Source organism: Canis lupus, chromosome 19 (assembly GCF_003254725.2).
Source record: "Canis lupus dingo isolate Sandy chromosome 19, ASM325472v2, whole genome shotgun sequence".
Taxonomy (NCBI): domain Eukaryota; kingdom Metazoa; phylum Chordata; class Mammalia; order Carnivora; family Canidae; genus Canis; species Canis lupus.
This window is the reverse complement of record NC_064261.1, coordinates 11195223-11213862: the sequence shown is the minus strand read 5'-3', so window position 1 is coordinate 11213862 and position 18640 is coordinate 11195223. Positions and strand designations below refer to the sequence as shown.

At 33.8% G+C, this 18640-nt stretch overlaps 1 long non-coding RNA gene across 2 annotated transcripts in view; it reads left to right on the top strand.

The window, feature by feature from the left end:
• LOC112642794 (uncharacterized) overlaps positions 1-18640 on the top strand; it is a 148538-nt gene that overhangs the window by 109634 nt on the left and 20264 nt on the right. For both annotated transcript variants that reach the window (XR_003125459.3, XR_003125458.3), the window contains exon 5: positions 17906-18023. This is a non-coding gene — a long non-coding RNA (uncharacterized LOC112642794). The remainder of the gene's footprint in view (positions 1-17905; positions 18024-18640) is intronic.

Here is an 18640-nt window from a genome sequence, read left to right as displayed (position 1 = left end):
TTATAGGACTAGGGATAATAAATTAGTCCCTGGCAATTATACAAGAAAGTAGATATAGCAAATGTGATAGATAAAATTTACACTTTAGCAAAAACAAACATTAAATCCATTCTCATGCAATTTTTCAAAATTCATCAATCCCAATTGGGCCTTTTATTTTGAGTGTGTGTGTGTGAGAGAGAGAGAGAGAGAGAGAGATAAAGAGAGAGAGAGAGAGAGAGAGAGAGCACTTGGTTGATATAATTAAAAATTTCTACCCTATCACTATATTAAATGTCTATTGCCTTATTGTAAAAATTTTCTTACCAGAAAGACAAGTGCAATTGAAAAATCATGAGTAGAGGCATGTATTGTCATATTGACTAAATAAATTGCATAAATATGTGTATATGTAATTTTTATAAAGATAAACTACCATGTGACACCGGCAATGGTATGCTGTCACAGTAAAAGAAAACTATGAAAAAGTCCTTTTAAATTAACTTTATCAATAGTTTCTTAAATTGCAGAGGGGATTATGTTTCCAATACCACATAATTTTTTCTAAAATCTTCTTTTTCTTGGTGATTTAGTTAGAAGTGGAAACGTTGGAGTCAGGTGTATGTATGAACTCATTGTGGTGACCATTTTTCAATATATGCAAATATTGGATTATTACTTGGTGATTTAGTTAGAAGTAGAAATGTTGGGAGTCAGGTATATGTTATGAACTCATTGTGGTGACCATTTTTCAATATATACAAATATTGGATTATTACGTTTTGTACCTGACACTAATATCATGTTATATTCTGCATGAAGAATTTAATCCCCCAATGTAAGTAGTTGTGAGTTTGTACACTTTATGTAATTTCTTCGTGCATCCAATGTGTTATGTCAAAAGTAGGAATATATATATCTCTATTTTAGGATTCTCTGAAAATGAAATGGCTTCTGGTATGAAAAGTACTTCAAACCAAGACACATACTGATCTTAGATCATGGATAGTCATAGATATTGGTCACTATTAGTTCTCACATCTTGCCATCAGTCTAAAATGAACTGAGTTTTTCTCTCCTCCCTATTCTCATTTTTCCATTTTTGAAAATATGCTTCTTTTTTTTTCCTGTAAATTCCTGCCTTCTCTCTATCTATTAGAGAGAATAGAGAATATCTTCTATTCTCTCTGTGGATCTGTGTCCCCCATCCCCTCTCTGAGCTTTCCCGGTAACTTCCCATCTCTGTAACTTCACAGGCTCTGCCAAATAAAGTGTCAGGAATCTATCAGGCAAGGACTGGATTTTTCTTAACTGGCCACTTGAGAGGCCAAGGCCACATTTGATTGTAACTATAATTAAAAATTATAGAGAAAGCGAAACACCAATTTTCATTTAAGCTATTCATATGTTGAAAGTATTACATATTGTTGAGAATCACATCAGGTTGAGGGACAGCCCTTCTTTTTGATCACTTTGCTGCATTGCAGATTTTTCCAAAGGTCATATATAAGCTAGATGTACAATTCATTCAATTTAATGTTCTTAGAATGTAAATAAATTTAGATACATTCCATTCTCTTAATTACTTGTACAAGGTGTCCTTATGTCAGGAACTTAAAAGGAAATGAAAGAAGTGTTTTTGTAATATAGAGAAATACAATTTTCAACCATGTAAGCAATTGAAATAAAGTAGTTTATTATTAACACATCATAGACATCATTTTTAAAAAGATTATGGAGAATTAAAGATAAACGTATTGGGTTAAAGGACTGCATTAAAAATGCAGCATGCATTACCATTTGAAGCACACTTATCTTTGCTCCAAATCCTTCCTATAACTATCAGTAGGTCTTAAAAATACATGATAACACTCAAAAATGCATTCATAATTTAAATTAACATAATCAGAACTTGAATTGGCAAATATTCAATTTTGCTTTTAAGAAATTTTAATTATTAACTTTAACAGAGTTATAAAACTGTGGGACAATTTTCTATTTCAGGAAAAAAAATCAGATAATCAGCTCTCAGTTATCTGACTAAAAAGTAAGTTACAAAGCCTTTGTTTTCCTAATAAGATATTTCATATTGCAGAAGGATACTAATTGAGATGAAAGTATAAAGACCTATAAGCAAAAGAAAATAGTCTTTAATACTGACCTTTGAAATTTAAAAGTATAACGTAAGCTAAGTTTCTCTTCTGTGTCTCAATATCATTGTCTGGGAAATGAAGGATTTGGTCTAGTGGTTCTGAAACTTTCCCTTCTCTTGGAAATAAGTAAGTTCTATTATAAGCTCAATTACCTCATTATCTTTGATGGTCCAAAGCAAGTGTGATTAGCAAATATATTAAAGGTGTTGAGTTGATTGTAGATTGAGTCTTTGATTAATTTCTCAACTGAGCTTAGTATCTAGAACAAAGTAGAGTATGGTAAGGCTTGTGAAGCAGGCATAAGGAGTGGGAGTACTTTGAATCATTACTTTAAGTATATTTACAGATTATGTCAAGTATTGAAGATACCAGATAAAGAGGAAATAGCTTTTCCTTAGGAAGACTTAAAGACAGCTGGCCCCTTTCATCAGTCCTTCTTATGGCCACTCCATCATAATAGTTTGAGCTAGGAATATCTGTCATCCAAGACATCTGTCACCTGTCTTATGATTAGCCAAGAGACTGAAATTATTTATTAAAAATAAACCTGAAAACTAGTTTTGGTTATGCATTGATTTAATCAAAATAGTTTTCTGAATAGCGTCTGTATCCATTTTTATTTAGCTTTTTATCTGGAGAAAATTTAAAATTTACAGATGATGATGATATTGTTTTGAACTGTTCGTGCATCATATAAAATGTGAACAAATATAAAAACACTCTCTGTAGTAATATGAAGATTTACATTTCATTTAGGAGAGTGGGTTAGTAGAAAATTTCCAAGATCTTTCTTTACTTTTTTCACTGTTATCCACCCTGGAGAGATAAAGCACCTACTCATGAAAAATACTCAGAAATTATTACTACCTCCGATTTTGGCTGGCATCAGAGGCTTTGATCAAAGTATAGAGAAGACCTAAGATTCCTCAGAAGGATGAGCTCATCAAGTCAATGCAAAATAATCTTGTACTTTGTTATTTTAAGGCTAATTTATTGAAGACTTCATAGCCACAACTTGAATTTTATAATAAGAATAGATAAGGCAGGTGGGAAATTTCCATTTGAGCTAGAAGAAACTGCACATCAGAAGTTTATAGTTAAAATCCTGATGCAAACGTAGCTTAAAAACATAGATTGAATCAAAAAATGTCAGGACTCTAGATAAGTATTTGAAGATTTAAAAGATTTAATAGACTGAAACAATAATTGATTCAATTAAAGGGTAAGATATAGCATGTGCAAATAGGATATAGATGTTACCTCTTCTTCCACAAAAGGAACTAGAGGATAAGTAAAGATTTAGAATCCTTTGAAGCAAACCCGATCTGACCTAAAGACAGTTGAGAATGAAGTCTTAGACTGGATTTCTTTCTTGCCTAGACTTAAGAACAAACGAACAAACAAAAACGCAACAGATGTGATAATGAAATAAACATACAGAGAGCATGGAGGAAAAGGCATGAGGTTACTTTCCATGACAAAACTATTGCTTAAAAAAAATGAAGTAAAGAAAGGAGAAGAAGGGGGGAAATAGGAAGAAAATACGACAAGAAAGATGTTAATAAAATAATAGTACTTGGAGTTCACAAACATATTTATTATAGCTTTTAGCACTTGCATTGGTCAGAGTTCTCCAGAGAAACAGAACCAATAGGGTGTGTGTGTGTGTGTATGTGTGTGTGTGTGTGTGTGTGTGTGGAGAGAGAGAGAGAGAGTGAGCCAGAAAGGGATTGAAAGGGAGATTTATTTTCAGCAATTGGCTCACATAATTTTGAAGGACAGCAAGTCCAAAAACCAGCAGCTTGGAAACCTAGAATCCCATGGAAAAACTGATGTAGTTCAGGTTTGAAGGCTGTTTGTTGGATAATTTCCTCATGGAGAAGTTGGTCTTCTTGTCAGGATTTCAACCTATTGGCTGAAGCCCACCCACATTATGGAAGACAATTTGCTCTACTCTAAGTCCACTGATTTAAATGTTAGCATCACCCAAAACACATCTTCTCAAAACATCCAGGATAAAATATGATTACATATATGGGCACAATGACCCAGCCAAGTTGACTCCTAAAATTCATCATCACAGGATTGCTTTTTTTTTTTTTAAAGATTTTATTTTTTAATTCATGAGAGACACAGAGATATAGGCAGAGGGAGAAGCAGCCTCCCAGAGGGAGCCTGATATGGAACTTGGATACATCAAGACTCTGGGATCATGCCCTGAGCCAAAGGCAGACACTCAACCACTGAGCCACTCAAGTGCCTCCACAGGATTGTTTTATAAGTGGGCATATATTAGGGTGCTTGTTTGGCTCAGTCGGTAGAGCGTCAGACTCTTGATTTTGGCTCACGTCATGATCTCAAATAACGTCATGATTTTGGTTCATGGTGAGAACAAGCCCCAAGTCCAGCTCTGTACTAGGTGTGAAGACTGCTTAGGATTGTCTTTTTCCCCTCTCTCTTTGCCAACCACCCCCCACCCCCAACTACCTTTGCATACGTGTTCACTCTCTTTCTCAAAAAAAAAAAATAGAATAAATAAAATAGATAAAGTGGACATATACTGAAAAAACTGAGTTGATGGAATCACACTTTACTGGCTTTGCCTCTTATAAATAATGAGACATCAAGTTCTTTCACCTGTTTCTTTTCTGTTGATGATGACGATAATCTCTATTTCATAGTTTTCTGAGGACTGAAGGGGGTAATCTTTATGTAGTCCCAGGCATGCAGTAAGCAGTCAATAGAAGCACCTCTCATTGTATTATTAATATGCCTACAGTATTACTGTTATTACTATATTGAAATTGCCATTGCTTAAGTTAGCCTTTCTTGGGTAGACATTGAAAATGAAGTATGTATTTGAGGGATATTTCAAAAAGAGAGATTAATTGATATTTTGAAAAGAAAAATATTTTAAAGTTTGATTTTTAGAATTAATTTACCTAAATTAAACAAATTAATCTGAACAATGCATGCTATTTCTTTCTGTGTAGACAGTGATAATGTGTGACTTCTGAGTAGAGCATATTTGCTAAGTTTCTCTATCTTCTGAGGTATCAACATATTTCAAAATTTAGTAGGCAGTTATTTTTCTAACCTTTATATACTATCAACATAAGTATTTCCCAATGAATAAAGCTATTTCCTAAGTGTTTCATATCATTTAAGTATGGCAATTCCTGACACAGTGGACTATTTTCATGAAATTTTCAAGATTAATTTCCTAAAATTTTCTTTCATGGCATTTGAGATATGATACCACTAGGTGACAGACACTAAGGAGGGCACTTGACAGGATGAGCACTGCATGTTATACCATATGTTGGCAAATTGAATTTAAATTTAAAAAAATAGCAAAAAGAGGAATTAGTGAAAAAAAAAACAAGTTTTGTCACCTTAGAGAAATATCTAGATATTAGTTTCCATTTATAAATATCTATTTTATTAACATTAGGTGATAAAAATTTTAATATGTGAGCATTGATACAGGAACACTTTTTGTTTTGTTTAAGATATCCCTTTTGCATGTTTTCTCCTTAGCTTCATCATTTTTCTTCCACTTTAGGTTTTTAAAAAATATTTTATTGATTTATTTTAAAGATTTTATTTATTTACTCATGAGTGACACAAAGAGAGAGAGAGGCAGAGACATAGCAGAGAGAGAAGCAGGCTCCATGCAGGGAGCCTGATGTGGGACTCGATCCTGGACTCCAGGATCATGCCCTGAGCCAAATGCAGATGCTCAACTGTTGAGCCACCCAGGCATCCCCATGTAGGTTTTTTAAAATCCATAAGAGATACTGCATTAAACATCAAAATACAAATAAAATACTATCTTGAGTAGAGATCCAACTATACACAAGAACTAAACCTATATACTATGTGTGTCTAAACACAGGCATCTGTGTTTTGAAAAAGTCTAATAGGAGTGACCATTCTAGGAAGCCATTTGGACGTACCTAATAAATTTAGTACCAAAAATATCCCTGGCATATGCTCATGGAAATATAACATTGCTTGTGGTAGTAAAGATGTGGATACCATGTTCGTGTTTATTATCAGTTGAATGGATAAGTGAATGATGATATATGCTTACAATGCAGTACAGTGTAGCATTCAGAAATTATAAAATTATGTCAGTTAGGTCAACTAAAATATGGGCATATACACTAATAAACAATGCTGTGTATTTTTCAAGTACCTCAAAAATCTAAATTTTAGAGACATCATACTCAGTTGTATGAATTAGGATCACATAGCTTGGAATAGTTGACATTTTTGGTTTAATTATGGATACTTGTATATAGAGAACAGACTACCCTTGCTCATTTCACATTTCATTATCAATACTACCCGATATGGGAGAGACTTGATACTACATCCTGTATTATTATGAAAAAAAATCAAGTTCATTTGTGCCTTGTTCTGAAAATTCTGTTTATTTGAAATATAATTTACAATTTTTTGTCAATAGAAAAATCACTTACCTAGAAAAGAGAAAAGGCCTGAAATCTTTTCATTTTTAGCTTAAATATATATATATAGCCTTAATATATATTATATATGTTAATCTACATTTAAGCTAAATATTTAGATTTATTTATTTATTTATTTATTTATTTATTTATTTATTTGAGAGAAAGTGTGTGAGGGAGGGAGCACAAGCCAAGGGATCAGCAGAGGGACAGGGAGAAGCAGACTCCCCACAGAGCAGGGAGCCTGATGCAGCGCTTGATCTCAGAACCCTAAAATCATGATCTGAGCCAAAGGTAGCTGCTTAAGCAACCAAGCCATCTAGGTGCCCCTGTATGTCTCTTTGATATCTGTATCTTTATTTTGAAAGAAAAATAATTAAGAGATATTATGGGAGGTGAAGAACATTATATGCCCAACAGATACAAAGTGTCTACTAAAGAACAAAGAAGAAGATTATATGAAAGAAAATATTATACATCAGGAAACAAAAGCTTCCTTCTTATTTAGAAGTAAAGAAAATAAAGGCTCACTAAGGAGAAATTGCCTAATATAAGAAGTATATTGGCTTAAAAAAAATTCTAATGGTGTTCTGACTGCCCTTTACCTGGCCTAAGCCTAGAATAAAGTGTACCATTTGTCAGAATTAAAGGGGAATTTTAGTGCATTCAATATTCTTAGTATTTATTATTAAATCCAGAGGACTTGGAGGGCATATGAAGGAATAAAGAGTCCTTTTAAGGTCTTATAGGAAATAATAGCTTAATTAACTTTGTAGAATGATAATATTTGGCCAGTTATCAAGATTTTTTGGAACCTGATATTAAGGAGACCAAGGACATGAGTTCATCCCTCAAGAAACATGCAACGATGTTCTGTGGGCTAAAGATTTCCTAATCATACTTCAGGGTATCTCTCTGGTTCATGCCACTCATCTAGGAGGATTGAACAAGGGAATGTGAAGGAATCACTTCTATGAGAAATTAAAGATAATAAAGCCAGTAATACCTTGGTGGCCTTATAATGGCAATGAATATTGAAGATTAAATGCTCAGTAAATTGTCAAAAGTTAATGTTTCTTTCTTTTTTAGTTTTATTTCAGTTTCAGTTTGGTTTTGTTTCTGTGCGGAAGATTTTGGTTTGTTAATTTTTTGGCCATTCCATAGCTAAATCTGCCAGGGTAAGTCTATTCTCTGTGCCTATATGTTCTAGAGGCAAATAGAGTCTGCAGTGACAAAGACAGATAATTCACATTACATAGAATATTCCTTATGTCATCCTCTTGCGAGGACCTCCAGTACAAGTGTAGTGGAGAGATACTGTTGCCTAAAATCTCCAGAGGCAAGATAGGAGGTCAAAAAATAGTTTTTTCTTGTGAGCTCACATTACTTGAATCACAAACCCAGTTCTTTACTTACTTATATGATTAAAACTACTTTTGTGCCATCTTATTTGATCTGAAATAACTACTTTGAAAGATAAGATTATTACAAGTAATAAAAAAATCATTAATTATCTTTGAGTAGAGAATCTCCTTGATATTAATTTATATTTCAAATTACTATGATTCTATTATATTAATAAGAATTTACAGCGAAATGTAGAATATGTGTTGCCTTACCCATAATGTATCATGTGTGGTTTTGTAAGCATTATTATATGATACCAAAGAAAAGTTATTTACATTATTTGTTAAGATCAAAAAATTACACACTGGTTGTTCAATCTTGTGGAAAAATAATAATATCAAAACTTGCATAACCTTATATCTTGAGACAGTGATCCAAAAAGGCGATACAGAATATCAGAGATCCATCTACAAGAATCTGAAGATATCTTTCACCATGTTCCTAAGCCATCTTTATAATTGCAATATTTCAAAATATTGAGATAAATAAGAGATATTTTTATTTGTTTAGGAATTAGATGTCTTGGATAATCAAAGTTTTGCTCAAAGCCATTCCCGACACAGCCCCAACAAACAGCTTCTTAATGTGTTTTTGTATTTATCAAGAAGATTCAAGTCTTGTCATGGTCTGTTGAACTGACTGACTTTAAATCTCAAAGCCTCATGGGTTTCCCTCTGGAAAGGAAAAGAATGAATTCAGTACCATACCTCCCTTGAAATCCAGCCCTTATGTCTAATAGCTTTAAAATTAGCAATGAGCCCAAGGGAGTCATTTAGTGCTGCTCCGAATGTTAAAGCATGAAACGTCTTTTGATTTGAATCTTAGGAGGCTTAAAAATTTTGTTTTATCTTAATATGAATTCAAGACTTTATTTTTAATTTGACAAATGTGAAAGGCACGATGCCATTTCTTGTCAACTACTTCTTACAGATGGTATACCATAAGAAACAAACTTTCTCTGCCTGAAAAAGTCCTGACGGACTGCTTATTTCTATATATTTTTTTAATAAGAAATATTGGTGTATGTGGAGCTGACTCAGTCAAGTAAGCTATATACGTAAACACTCAACCTTGACCAACTACATCTTGGATGCTCCAACTCCTATCTTGATATTATAAACAGATTCTGACTTATTTCTGTGAATGACATGAACTTGAAAAATATTTTTAATGAAAATGGAAAGGTTATCACATTATTTAATGATTGTTAGGTTCAAGGCACTAAATATAATATATCACATGTGTATCTTGCTTAAAATTTATTAATAGGAGGTAAGTATAGTTTTCCCTATTTTATTAGCAAGGAAACTAAAACAAAGAAAGTTTAGGTTACTGCCCAGACACTTAACAACAAGTTTGAGCCTGATCCTATATCTGTAAGATAAAACCATCTGTATCTTCATCCCAGATTGTTATAAGGATAAAATACTATATATAAATTACCTGGCATGTCGTAGACACTCAGAGTGAAGAATAGTCATGTGTTACTCTGGTTATAGTGGCCATAGTAGGTGGGGGTGCAGATTTGAATTAAAATCTGTAGCTTTGAAATCCATTTATCTTCAAGTAATACTTTTTGAGAAAAATCTGAGTTTGGTCTCTAATGATTAATATGGAAATTATGTGTGAAGGTTTGATTTAGATTTTTCGTAAGGAATAAGAACAGCACCAAAATGGAAATTGGGCTTATTTTAGCATAGCTGTAGTTTATAGTATTGTCTTATTGAAAAGAAACTTCAAAAAAGTTTTACAATTAGATTTATCTATAGTTAAATATGCTTTTTCCTGAATTTCAAAAAAGCTGGATTGACTACTAAGCTACTGAGTATGGCCTAATGAATTCTTAGTGAATTACAAACTTTGCAAGTCAAAATGTGCTCTCATTCTTTTTATTTAATATCAACCATAATTAAATGTTCAAATCATGAATATTAAAAACATCTTTAAAAAGAAATGACTTTTCTAAAATAGAATACCACTTGAATCATACTGATGACCCAAAATAGTCTACCTTTTTTTTTTAAGTGCAGGTTGATTGATTTTCACTGACAAATAAAAATTACCACATGCTGATCTGAATAGGTAATGAACACAGGCATTTATTTAAGAAAGATGAACTGCCCTTTTTGTATATTAAGTTTCTATGGGTATGTATTCTAGTTGACATCATCCCACTTCTTGTTACCTGCCTCTACTTTCACACTACCAGTATTTGTTACTCAGCTTTATATACACACATGTGCAATATTGATAAACTAGAGAATGTTCTAATTTCTTTTTTTCTATGACAATTAAAAGTGATATACAGAATTCCTTTTCACCCCAACTTATATACTTGAAATAGTCTCCTAATATTTTTTTATGTTAGAGTTCTCCAGAGAAATGGAACCGGTATTATATATGTATATAATAATAATAGCTCATGCAACTGTGGAAGCTCAGAAATCCTAAGACCTGCAGTAAGCCAACTGCAGACCTAGGAGAATGAATGTGCACTTCCAGACCACGTCCAAAGACCTGAGAACAAGAGCTGATGTAGTTCTAGTCTGAACACCAGCAGGCTTGCCACCCAAGAAGAGCTAGCATTTCCATCCCACTCCCAAGGCCAGAAAAGTTCAGTCTCCCCTCCTGTAGTCAGGCAGGAGGAATTTCCTCTCCCTTAGACTATGGCTCTATTAAGTCATCAATTGTTTGGATAAGGCCCATTCACATTAAGGACTGATTTCTGCTTTATTCAGTCTATCTATTCAAATGTTAATCTCATCCAGAGACCCACAGAAATACCCAGAATAATGTTTGGTCAAATACTTGAGCACCCTGAGATCCAGTCAGGTTTGCACATTAAATTAATCATCACAATTTTTAAAATCGTTTTTGATTAAACTTTCTATTCTGAGATTATTGTAAATTCACATGTAATATTAATGAATAATACAGAGAAGGGGCACCTGGGTGGCTCAGTGGTTTAAGCATCTGATTCTTGATTTCAACTCAGTTCTTGATCTCGGGGTCCTTCAAGCCCTACATTGGGACTTTTGTTTTTTTAAAAGAACAAAGAAATAATAATACACAGAAATCCCGGAGATTCAGAGAGAAACTGACCTTTGCCAGTTTCCCCTGGTGGTAGCATGTTGCAAAACTATAGTGCAGAATCACTACCAGGGTATCAACATATACAGTGAAGACAGAACATTTCCCTTGAAAGAATAATCCCTCCTGTTATAATTTTAATGGCACACCTACTTCCTTCCCTCCACCATACTTCCCAAATCTGTCAATTACTAATGTGTACCTACTTCTAAAATTTAAAGAATATTCTATGAATTGAGTCATACAGTATGTTATGTTTTGCTTTAGCTGTTTCACTAACATAATTCTGGAAATTCAACTAGGTTTTGCATGTATCAATAGTTCAGTCTTCATTCTTTTTTTCTTTCTTTCTTTCTTTCTTTCTTCTTTCTTTCTTTCTTTCTTTCTTTCTTTCTTTCTTTCTTTCTTTCTTCTTTCCTTCCTTCCTTCCTTCCTTCCTTCCTTCCTTCCTTCCTTCCTTCCTTCCTTCCTTCCTTCCTTCCTTCCTTCCTTTCTTTCTTTCTTTCTTTCTTTCTTTCTTTCTTTTCTTTCTTTTTTTCAAAGTATTATTCCTTGGTATAGATCTACCACAGTTGAAAGACATCAGAATCAGCTCAAGTTTTGTCTATTGCAAATAAAGTTGATATAAATACTTGCATCTAGGTTTTTCTTTGCGAACAAAATTTTTCTTTTTTCTGGGATGAATGCCTAGGAATGCAGTTGTTGGGACATATGGTGATTGCATGCATAGCTGGGGTTTTCTTCTTTTTATTTTTTAAGAAACTTTCAAATTGTTTTCCAGAGTGGTTGTGCTATGTTATATTCCCATCAATAATGTATGAATGATCCAGTTTATTTATATCTCAGCCTGCAAAACCTCAGTATGGATTGTTTTGGGTTTACTCTATTTGGGATTTGTTCAGTTTCTGGAATCTGTAGATTTGTTTCTTACCAAGCTCAGTTTTCAGCCATTACTACTTTGACTAATTTTTTCAGCTCTGATCTCTTTTTCCTTTCCATTATGAAATTCAATGACATGACTGTTAGATATTTTGTTTTGGTCCTACAGGTTATCGAGGCTGTGTTTTGTTTTTATGATATGCTATTTGCTCTCTGTTATTCAGGTTTGGTAATTTCTCTTAACCTGTCTTTTATTTAACCTATTCTTTCCTGTCCCCTCCGTTCTGCCCAAACAATGAACATTTTTATTTCAGTTGTTATATTTTTAAAATCTAAACTTTTCATTTAGTTATTTTTATCTTTCTATTTCCTTTCTGGGACTTTGTATTTCTTTGTTGAGGCTTTTTTTTTCATCTGTTTTGAATATGGGTATAATTTCTCCTTGAAGAAATTTATGATGGCTGCTTTAAAATCTTTATCAAATAATTGTAATATCTCTGTCACTTTGGTGCTGCCATCTATTGATTGTCTTTTTTTTCATTCAGTTTCAATAACTAAATTTTCCTGGCTCTTTGTGTCATGAATCATTTATAGTTGAAACCTGGATTCTGTTGTTATTTGATGAGACTTTGGCTCTGATTTAGAATGTACTTTCCATGGCTTCCTTTGGCATAGCTCAGACAAAGGAAGTATATGTGCTGACTCATAATGCCAGGTAGAGGTATATATCAGTGGTATATAAGGCAAATGTAGTCTTATTGTCATGAGATGTATATGTTATTGTATATATGGACATATATAATCATAACCTTTACCCACCAATACTTTCCTGCATAAGTGTACACACACACACACACACACAAAGATACACACACACATAAATACACATAGTAACACAATCCAGGTGAAAATGAATGCTCTAAAAAAAAATGAATGCTCTAGTAGTAGAATCTGTTATTTGCCAAAGATGGGGGAAATGGCTAAGTCAAAAAGACAATTTCCTTTGCTTGACTAAAGGGCTAATTAATACTATCAACTCCATTACTTGTAATATTTCATAGTTTCTGGGTCTGGATCTCTCTGGCTTACCTTTGGTTTCACAGCAGAGCATGTTTCAAAATATCTTCATATTTTTCAGTGCAACTTGAGGCTGCATGACATTTTTAATGGAGATGAGATCCCTAACACATTCCATCTCTTTCTCTCTCTCTTCCTCTCTCTTTCTGCCCTCTCATTGTCTCTGAGTCACTAATGATATGGAGCTGTAAAATAAAGTATGTTAAGGATATTTTTTTCTTAATAGGATATAATATTTGTTTAGTTGTATTCTTTCTTAAAGCACAAGATTTTGAGATATATTTTATTGTCCGAACACTTCTCTAACTCAAAGTCAATCATGTAGATTATAGATTATATGCATCTCAAGAACAAAGGCTATCCTTCATTGGCTATTTTATCATCAAGTCCAATCACTGTAACTCATGTTCACTAGACACTAGTTGAGTCAAGAACTGAATGACAAGGAGTCAGCCAAGATCTGGTGGCAGAGTGTTTCAACTGAAAAATATAAAGGGAATGTGAGAGAGGATGATGAGCAAGAGCCAAAAGTGTAATATAAGGACAGAGAGGAAGAAATTGTAGGGGAAGAGCCTAGGAATGAGCTTTGGAATATTTCAATATTTGCAAAAACATGCATTAAGCACACAATAGTTCTCAAAAATTTAAAAGAACTAACACATTTGCTTAAGAAATATCTAGAGGGGCCCTGGGTGACTCAGCCAGTTAAGCCTCTGCCTTCAGCTCACTCAGGTCATGATCCCAGGGTCCTGGGATGGAGCCCTATGTTGGAGTCCCTGCTCAGTGGGGAGTCTGCTTCTCCTTTTCCCTTTCCCTGCCACTCCCCCTGCTTGTACTTTCTCTCTCTGTCAAATTAATAAATAAAATCTAAAAAAAAAAGTATCTAGAGAAACACAATTTACTTTAAATCGCTTTGTTTATATAAGTAATATCAAGCTAAAATACAGAGCAATCAGCCAACTCAAATTTTACTGGTACATATATGATTGAGTTTAAATACCCCATGTTTGTTTTTCAATAACACTTAAGGTCCTCCAATTATATTAATAACTTTTTCCAAAAGGAATAATAATAAATGTGTGCTTTGGAGTTCTTTGGAGTTCTTCCTTTCTTATCTCTTGTATGTTTTTATATAAAATACAAGTGATGCTCTGAATCTGTTGGAGATGGAGTGGCAGGGCGTTGACAATGCCTGGCTCTACGGCCTTTATTGTATCTCTTAGTGATCCTTTCCTTAGGTTGACTGGTGGGGATGGGGAGCAGGGTCACATTCCTATCTTTCTGCTGTGCCCTACACTTACTCTCCTCAGCAGGGGAGTTGAGAGGAAACAGATTTCTGCCTGAGAGTCTATCTGACCTGCTGTGTTATTCCAAGGAACAAAAATAGGTTTTTGGTGTCACAGTGGTCATGAATGGTCATGGAATTCTGAGATGAAGGAAGCAGGGAAGGGTCATTACTTGGTAGAATTATGTTTAAAAAAATAGTGCTAGAGGACCTTTGTAAAATATTAATATGCTACTAAAATTAAACCACGCATTTGTAGTTTTTAATCTCAGTTGTAACTTGAAACTACCAACTTTTCTTCCTGCCAGGCTCAGAGCTCTGCTGTTTCAGCCTTTGATATGCTCCAGCTGCAGTCGCAATGCCTGGGCGACTTGAAGTTTTAAAACCCTCTATGATCTTGTGATACATTTTATCAAAAAATGACACTTGTGCCTCTGAATTAGCAACCCACTGGCATTCTTTCAAATTTCTTGAATGGCTGCTGGTAATTCTCACAATTGTAAACTATTCGGTGCAGACTTAGGTTGTTAATAGCTACCCTTTGACTACTTTTTGATTCCCCTGGATTTTTTAAAAAAATAGTTTCCTATATAACAACCAAGTTGGAACAAAGACTACCCAAAGGTGAGAAGTTTAATACATGTTGCATAAAGCTTGAGGGTCTCAGGTCCATAATGCTTTTGAAACGGAAAGTATTACAATTCTTTATGAGTGAGCTGGGGTCACTGATTGATGGAAGTTGATTGTTAGAGCTGTGCCGGTTCAGTTTCCCAGTATCTGAGATTTAGCCTGTCACCTACCTGACTTCTTATTTTAGGCTATTTGTGGCCACTAAACTCCTCTTAGAAAGCAAAAGACAAGAACCTCCCTATTATTTGCAGTGCTAGGCTAAATCAGAAATGAAAACATGTGTTCTTTGTCTTGTCGTATGTTGGCATTCATGCTTTAATTCTCCTCAAAAATTACTGGAACTTTATTGTCATTCTCTTCTGCTATTACGTGACACTTTATGGTAACTTGTGCAAAGAAGAAACACCAGAGCTCTTCACAACAAGTGGAATTTATAAATAATTAGTTGTAAGCTTAGGAATTAAAACTACGGGTCTCCATATTTTCATTGTCAGGAATTTCATCTCCTCAGATGGTCTGTTTTCTAATTTGGAAGTACTGCTAGTAAATCAGTGATTTTTAAATATGCCAGACCCTCAAGAGGGATAAGAGAAACAGGATCTCACTTCAGAGGGAAGGGTTGGATCTAAATGAGAATGCTCAAGAAAGATAGTGTCTATCACTATCTTCCAATAACCTAGAATCTAAGCAACTATCATGATCAGATCCTGCCATTACTTTGATATGAACTTGAAAGTTGTCTTGTCACTTCCCCCTAAAGCATTAGTGATCTGGGACTTCAAAGACACTAGTAAACTGCTAGTGTAAAATATCAGGCTAATTTTTACTATGAAATGTTTCACAGAAGTAGGCATGATGAATTCAGGTTTGGTGGTGACACATAATTGGGTAAGAAAGTAATGTTTCTGATCTCAAAGCCCGATAATGAAGATGAGAGATGGAAATTGAGAAGGTCAAGGAGGAGGATCAAGATTAAGAGATATTACCGCTGTCCGGTCATAAACAAATTGTAATCCCATATAGTGATAATTCAACTTCTTTGCATCAGCAAAGATAAGCAAAAACTTAGAAAATAGTTTTTGTGATCCTTTCTCATGACACTTCGTATTTAGTTTCTATCAATAACTATAGAATCTTGCCATTCAAGTTAAAATGTACATATGTCTTGGCATAAAAATGGGGGAAACTCTGAGGATTGCTGGTTGCCACTCCTCTTTTCTCAAACAAAAATCAATGGTTTTGGAAAGAGGATTCAGGGTTTTGTTCTTTAATTGAAATAAGGGTACTATACAGTCAAAACAAAACAGAAATTAAAGAAATTAGGATTATTTTGAGTTTTTTTTTTTTTTAGTAAAATTTCTGCTATTCTCGGGTACAGCACCTCCAAAGAAGGATACAAGATTTTTAAATAACATTATTTTCTAACACTATGAATCATTATTCTCCACAATTATTGAGAAGATTATTAGCGATAACTCATGTACATTTAACTCAGGGAAACTACACAGAGTTTTAAAATACATCTTTTAGGCTTACAGTAGTGCCTTCCCACCAATGCCAGAATTGAAACAAGTATGAGATGTATTTTTCAGCAGTCAGTAGTAATATCTCCAGTGTTAGAGAAGCATTACAGAGACAGATTAAAGATGGTTTCAGTAAGAATCACTGTGCCGGCTTGGTTCAAGAAAAATGGAGGTTGCTTTCCAATCCAATGCCATCTCCACTTGTGACACTGAGTATTTGGAAGCACTTGGATATGTTTTTGTGTTTTACCAAGGATCATCTTTGTAAATGGGTTTCTTGAATAGTTCTGCTACAATTACATCTCAAATCTGAATTTTAGACAGAAAGGAAACACAAAGGGAAACTTGCATAAAAATGGAGAGAGCTTTTATTTACACTCTCAGTATCTCAATGGAAAGATTCGATTTTCATTTCAAACTTCAAGAACATGTAAAATATTGTAATTTCTCCCTTGCCTCTAATCAATATTATTTTGTAATCAGTTTCACATCCTTTCTTCACAATAAATGACACTTACCTCCTTATCAAAAAAAATATTGTATGAATTACAACTGAATGCAAGTAAAAAATTACTTCATGAAATGTAGGTTGTTCTTTACAGAAGCAAACGTTGTAGTTGTGGATGAGCTTTTAAGCTTATAAATGCAATTTAAATTGCAAATGTAAACTATCAGAAGGAAACACCTGTAAGTTTTCAATCAAGCATCCACTGATTTTTAACCAAATCAATAAATTGTAGCAGGACAACGTATTTGTACCACCCAATCAAAACAAATAAGAACTATCTTCTTATTATCATAAAAGCAATAAAAAAGGCTTGCACAGCATTCTTCCCTTAATTTGTCTTTCACTCTGCACCATAAAGATAACAAAGTGCTGCATTTCCAAGGAACATATTGTTTTACGCTGTATGTTTTTCATCACTGAAGTCTAGAGAGTATTGTTTTTTAATTTGCTGATGGAATCCATCAATTAGAATTAGTTTAAATGTTGTGGGAGGATAATGACAATGGGTATGAAAGAGAAGAGGAATGTGTAGTATGAATTAATGGTGGTTTTATGGCACTTCTCATTGGATTCATGGCCAGGCTTATCTGATGAGTAAATAACTTATGGTTCTGTCAAAGCTGGCAAAGGAGAATGTGGTTACAGTCATACAATTAGAGACATTTATGTGAGAAAGATGGAATCAATGTCTGTGATTAACTGTTATTAAAGCTTTATATATGAATATCATTTTTAAAATTGCTGACATTGTCTCTAGTTCCTTGACCTCAGTGTCAGCTAAGCCAAGTTTTTATTCCTGTCTGCCTCTAACAAGCTATATCACTTAGAAAGGTCTGCTGTGGTGACGTTTATGTTTTCCCTCAGGAGAAAAAATCTTTACATTTTCTTCCATTTTTAAGGCTCTATGATTCCAGTCATTCTAATGTGTGGTGATCCAGGTGACCAAAGTTCACTGCCTTCAAATCCTAACCACAAGTTGACTGCCCTGTGTCATGAAGATGCAACATTTACTAAAAGGTAGAATTAATCTGATTTCAGTGTGGTTCTCTAAATTGTAAGCTTAAGCAGCGGTCTTGGGTGGAGTTTGGAGTGAAGCTTAACACTACCAAATTTTAGATATTTTCCCTCTGCCTTCTTCTCTGAATCTGAAACGTTATCAGCAATGATCAATATGACAAAATAATTAATTCCTGCAACACATAATTGGTACACAAGTGTGGATGTATTGGATACTGAGACATGAAATACTGGAAAGTCAGTATCATTGGAGTGCAAGTTGGTTATGGAAACGTAAGGAAAGATGAGAATAAGCAACCTAAAATACTTGATCATCCTCTAGAAAGGATCTAGCTTAATATAAAATATGTTCCTGTATAGAGCCTCTCAACTTGGCCAGCAAATAGAACAGAATGGAATATGAACAAAATCTTGTCTAAATTTGAAAACTAAAAATTAGATGCAAACATTACTATTTTGCATTTATGTCTTAGCACAGACCTTCTGTGAACCACAAATAGTCCTTAATTCATAACCTGGAGAAAATTGCTTATAAATATAAATGAAATGACTATATGGTGACATTCAACGAACAAATTAGATCATTATTCTGCATTTTTACATAACATGTCAATAAT